General features: G+C 44.3%; 1 pseudogene; it reads left to right on the forward strand.

Annotated features, from left to right (window-relative positions):
• Nucleotides 1–3,057: 3,057 nt before the first annotated feature.
• Nucleotides 3,058–3,456, forward strand: LOC6054266 (annotated as a pseudogene).
• The last annotated feature ends 2,773 nt before the right edge of the window (nt 3,457–6,229 follow it).

Here is a 6,229-nt window from a genome sequence, read left to right on the forward strand (position 1 = left end):
AAAATGTAATTCATTCCCAAATTTAAAGCTCTTAAGAACGAGTTTTTCACCAATGTGTAACAGGTCGTATCGAGGTGCTCCGATTTGGATGAAACTTTCAGCGTTTGTTGTTTGTCTATAAATGAGATGAACTCTCTACGACCCTCTACGACAAAGGGAAGTGGGGCAAAACGGACATTGAAGTTTGAGGTCCAAAAAACATAAAAAAAAAATCTTAAAATTGTTCGCACTTCAGTAAAACTTCATCATTTCCAACTCTCTTATTACATTCGAAAATTCTGGAAGCACTGCAAAATGAGCCATAGACCTCCAGGATTGGTTTAACTTTTTCTCATAGCTTTTGCAAATTACTGTTAAAAATGGATTTGTTTAAAACCTTAATATATTTTTGCAACAGCCTCCAACACTACTCTTTGGTGAAAATGCTCACTGGGGTTTGGGTATTGAATAGTGATCGGCTTGACTTTATATACTGGGATAATGAAATCACAAAAATAGACAACAAATCACATCATGCACCAAACATCATGATATTATGAGATCAAAACTTGATATTGTCATATCTTTCAATTTCATGAAGTTGATATGTCAAATGATATGGATTCTCCCAAATTCTGGCCCCCAAAGACCAACGATAATAGGTTACAAAATGGATGCGGTCAAAGTATAGACAAACACCTTTCGAATGCAACCCGATTCGAATGATTAGTGGTCATCAAAGTTGAGCTCACAAAAAGGACTTTTTCCGTTAGTAGCAGTTTCCTGACGGCCACAGTGAACAAATCTGGGTTTCGAGGTCGGTTTCCTTAAGAGGTCATCCTAGGCATTTTTTGAGATCAAGAGAACCGGATTTTGTCAAAAACTGGATTTTTTGCGATATTTTAAACTTTTAGGTTGGTTATTTTACTTTATTTTTGACATAGGACTATGTCTCTATTTACTATATTGGGGGGGCAGTTCAGAAATTCGATCCAAAGCGTCACTTTTAAGCGTTAAAAAAGGGGACATTTTGAACGCTTATATCTTTTTTCCCTGTGAATCAATCCAGACGGTTGGACCACCAATCGAAAGAGGAAGACTTCAGCTATTGTTTAACTACATAGATAGTCTGACTAAACATAGTTAAAGCACTTAAAACATGCAATCAAAATGAGTAATTTTTCAGTACAAATCGGACAGATGACCAATCAGAGCGAGCGTATGCATTCGAGGCCGCGCCCCTTTGTGCTGTTCTCCGGCTGTGCCGCTATATAAGCAGAAAATTTCGCCAAAGCAACTCACATTGGAACGAGCACTCGAACTGTGCACGTCGGGCCGGCGCGGAGCAGCAGCAGCAGCAGCACAGCAGCCGGAAAAAAGGAGGAAGCAGCAGTCAACATGAGGCTAAAGAAGCTGTGGACGTTCGTACAGGCCTAATCGGGCTCGCGTGGGAGCAACAATCGAGCAGCAGCAAAAGGTGGAAGAGCGTCGTGGAGGAGAACGGGGATGGCCCCGCGAACCAGGTTCAGTCGTAATTAAACGGCCCTTTTCAGGGCCAATAAATCAATCACGAAAGAGAAGTTCATGCACGCTCATTTCTGAATTATTAATTTTCCTGAAACTAACATTTTGAACATTTTGAAGGTACCGTCATTGGGGGTGACATTGGGTCTGGGGGTGAGATTGGGTCATACAAATTACTGCATTTTTGTATGACACAATCTCACCCCCGATGACGGTACGTGTAAATCACTTCAAAGCGGTTTACCGAAATATTACTGAAAATGACAGCCGAGTTTCCAAACTATCTGCGCCGAAAAAATGAGATTGAGTTGCTATCGATTAATTTAAAATGTCAGAAAAGGATAGATTATTAACGTAGACTTACGTCTTTTTCGAAGGTCATTCCAGAAAACCCGGGCCGAAGGCCCTGGAATATTGCGTCATCCGTCAATCTCTTAAATCTTCCTTCCCTCAAATCGAATCGGCATGATTTTGATTCCATTCGATTCGAAATTTTATTGCTTGGAACTGAAGGACAACTCTTTCGTGATAAATTAGTGGCCCTTAAAAGGGCCGTTTGTGTTTGGATGATGCATCACACTGTGGCGATAATCGCCGTTTTGTCGGCCATTTTACTCGTTCCTATCCGCAACTGAAGCGGCCTTGGTTGCTTCTGCGACTGCTAATGGCCCTCCACCAACCCGAGAAAAGATTCTGGTTGGATGGTTCTAGATGGCTGGATGGTTCTGCTGCTGGTCCTCTTCTTCTCCTTCTGCTGCTTCCTCCGCGATGGACTGATGTGGCCTTCTCGAGTGCTCGATCCAAAATGACTCGCGAGTGCGAGGTTTGGCTGCTTATGTGTCGGCAGAATAGGAGAACGAGACAAAAGGGGCGCGGTCTCAAATGCATACGCGCAAAAAAAGTTTATGCGTTGGAGACCGCGCCCCTTTTGAGCCGCTTGCCATATCCAAATCGATTTAAGCAACCAAACATCGCCCGCGCGTGTCATTTTGGAACGAGCACTCGAGAAGCCAACATCGGACCGGCGTGGAAGGAGCAGCAGCAGCAGCAGCAAAAGGAGAAGGAAGCAGACCATCCGCCGGCCACCGAAAAACGGATCGTCGCGGGTTATCAAGAAGAACATCGCGATCAACTACAAGTGCGGCCTGGCCAAGCAGTTTAATTTCATCCGGAAGGCGTTCACCCGACGCAAAGGAACTGGTGCAACGAGTTTGCTGAAGCTGGCCAAAAACCGGAAGGCCGCTGGTACCGTGTAGGCCACTGCCGCTTCCGCCAAGAAAAGTCAAACTTAACAGTCCTTTTCAGGACTACCAAATCATTCACGAAAGAGTTGCATCTTCAATCATGAAAGAGTTACTTATTAAACATTGGCTTAATAGTTTTACGATAGACAATTGAATCTTTTAAAACGTTTTCAAAATGTAGTGATTTTGATTGCAGAATGAGTCAAGTACCTAATTTGAGGGGAAAATCATCCAAACAACGCGACTGGTGTCGGTCGCGAAAAGGAGGAAGTAGAGGGCCAAAATCATATATAACAACGCGCGCCAGAGCTCAGAACATCATTCTGACTATAACATTCGACGGAGTAACATCGCATCGGAGGCTAATTAAGGACCATGGCTTGCACGAAGCAGATAGCTCGCAAGTTCACCGGGGGAAAAGCACCGCGGAAGTAGTTGGCCATGAAGGCGCCGGCCACCGGAGGAGACGGATCTGCGGTTCCAGAGTTCGGCCGTGATGGCGCTGCAGGAGACCTGCGAGGTGTATCTGGTGGGCTGTTCGAGCACACGAATTTGTGCGCGATCATGCCCAAGGACATCCAACTAGCTCGTCGCATTCGTGGCGAGCGCTTCTGAAAGAGTTGTTTCTTGTCCAATTCCAAACTGTTGCCCTCTTCTCCCGTCCCTCGGGACGAGGCAGCGAACTGCAATAATTTGAATTTAAATTTCAGGAACAAATTTTGGTCTTCGGGGGCGACGGAATACACAGCTTTCTGAGGCTGCTCTCGCCCCCAACCCCTCTGCCCCCCTCACCCCTCCATTTTGCTCTTAACATTCTTGCTAAAAATCGTTCTACTCCTTCGTTCCTCTCCTCTTTTGAATGGGTGTTCTGTCCAAATAGGGTTCGGCACGGGTCTTGGTCCTAAGGGTGTGCAAGTTCTGTTGGGTCGGGGAGCAGCGAACTGCAATAATTTGAATTTAAATTTCAGGAACAAATTTTGGTCTTCGGGGGCGACGGAATACACAGCTTTCTGAGGCTGCTCTCGCCCCCAACCCCTCTGCCCCCCCCCCCTCACCCCTCCATTTTGCTCTTAACATTCTTGCTAAAAATCGTTCTACTCCTTCGTTCCTCTCCTCTTTTGAATGGGTGTTCTGTCCAAATAGGGTTCGGCACGGGTCTTGGTCCTAAGGGTGTGCAAGTTCTGTTGGGTCGGGGAGTTAGGCTCAAAGAGCAAGAGTTCAACCCAGATTTAAAACCAGCAAGTTTGCAAGAGTAACAAATCTGGGAAGATCTCTTGCTCTTAGGCTTAACTCCCTCAGCGTTCGCCAGTCTGTCGTGTACGGGGGTTCAGCTCCCTCAGCGTTTGAAATTCGGTTGTGCGTCTTGAAGGGTCGTCCAAAAGCGCAAATTCAAAAGTAAGTTGGTAGAGTAGTCGTCCATAAACGTTTGGGTGGGTTGAAAGTGGTCTAAGGATGTTGTCAACTTGGGATTGCAAGTTGTCTATAAATGGTTTCCTCCCGGGTTGCAAGTTGTCTAAGGATTTTGTCGCCTTGGGTTTAAAAGTTGTCTATAAATGGTTTCCTCCAGTGTTGTAAGTCGTCCAAGGCGTTTGTTTTCTTGGGATGCCAGGGCGTAGAACTTTATAACCATTCATAACTTAATTTTCTTTTCAGAAATTCAATAATCTTCAACTTTTCTTTCAGAAATTTGGTCCTTTTAGGACCACCCAAAACAATTACGAAAGAGTTACTCTTGCCATTCCATGCAAAGCCATAATCCTAAAACCATTCTTTTCAGATAACCAAACAATATGGTCCTTTTCAGGACCACCAAAATCAATCACGAAAGAGTTAGTCTTCTTCAATCTAAACCTAATCGCTTCTTTTGACGAAGAACATCTTCATGGGGCTCTCTATACAGGGTAACAACCCAAAATTTCGCGAAGCGAAATGATACGCCGTGATTCACCTTCCCCTCGCGGCAAATTTCTCCTCTTTTGGGGCACGCTGGTTGGTTGAACAAACGTTTCCCAATCAGTCAATCGAGAGACGTGAGATTGATGTATCTAAAATCACCCCTACTCCACCGCATAATTTTCGGTTCGTCGACGGGGCAAAAGCGAATAAGGAGGTATAGGAGAATGGGTGCAAAAGGCGGGGCATACGTCCCCGACTTAAATCAACTAAAAGCGGCTCTGTCAGTCAACATCGTACCGACGGAGCAACTTCTTCACTGGACTGGACGCGGCAAAGGAAGCGCCAAGCAGAAGGGAGAAAAGAAGCGACAATGGAAGCCGGGCCAGTCGAAGCAAATCAGATGGAAATTCAACACAGCTCTGTGCGCTGTTTAGAGGAAGCCTTTTGAGGTCAATTCCGTCGGTTACCGTTTGGTGGTTCTTGAGACGTTATCGATACTGGCCGTTTCTGACCCGCAGACGGCAAATTAAGCGCAGTTGTGGTTGCAAGTAGAAGAAAGGCAGCAAATTGAAATAAACGGCCCTTTTCAGGGCCACCAAATTCATCACGAAAGAGTTATCTTATTCATTTCATAAAATGCAAACGACAATTGCACGCATGTTTAAGTGATTTACTATTTTCTATATTTATTTATGGTACAGTGTGAGAGTTTTCTCACAATTTATGATTCTTAGAAAAAACTGACCTTTGAAGGCCTACCTGAGACGCTCATCAATCAGATCGAAATTTGTTGTGAAGCAAAGAAAATCTTTACAGAAAGTTTAGAATGAATGATGACCAATTTATCAGAAATACATTGGCCGTAGGAACGGCAAATCAAGAAAAGAGTCTTGCGCGCTTTTGATTGATTACCGCGATGCAAATTTTTTGTTGTGCCGCAAAGAAAATCCATCACAGAAAATTGAGAAAAACTTCTTCGTAATCAATTCGAGCTTTTTCAGCAAATAAAAATCTTTAAACCTCACTGCCTTCTCGCCAGCCAATTTGGATTTGGAAACATGCAGTCTGGGTTAAAATTCGTGATTTGATATAACAATCCACTTTACGCCAATGATCAAAATTGTATAGAATACTGTGTGTACGCAAGCAAAGTAGATTGAGGTTAAAATTTGTAATTCGAGTGCGTGAAATAGTTTAAGTAAGTTTTTCGCAAAATATCACTTGTAAAATAGCTTGCTAGTTCTGATTGAGGGCCTTGAAAAGGGTCGTCAATTTTGTAGACTCGGTTCAAATTCAGGCCAACTCACTTCTGAGTTGGTTGGTTTGGTTGAGACTGAGACAAACTCTTTCGTGATTGATATATTGGCCCTGAAAAGGGCCGTTTAATTTGGTCTGATCTGGGCACCCTCTTCCGCCAAGGGTTTCAATCCACTTATGACGTCATCCCGTCTTCCTGCGACTGTCCGGACCGAGAGCGGAATTTGAATTTCCTCCTGCTGCTAGCCTTCCACCAACCAAAGAACAGATTTCCTAGGCTACTAGTTCTTTCCGCTGGTTGTCCTCTTCTTCTCCTTCTGCTGTGGCTT

This window comes from Culex quinquefasciatus, chromosome 1, assembly GCF_015732765.1.
Source record: "Culex quinquefasciatus strain JHB chromosome 1, VPISU_Cqui_1.0_pri_paternal, whole genome shotgun sequence".
NCBI classification, from domain to species: domain Eukaryota; kingdom Metazoa; phylum Arthropoda; class Insecta; order Diptera; family Culicidae; genus Culex; species Culex quinquefasciatus.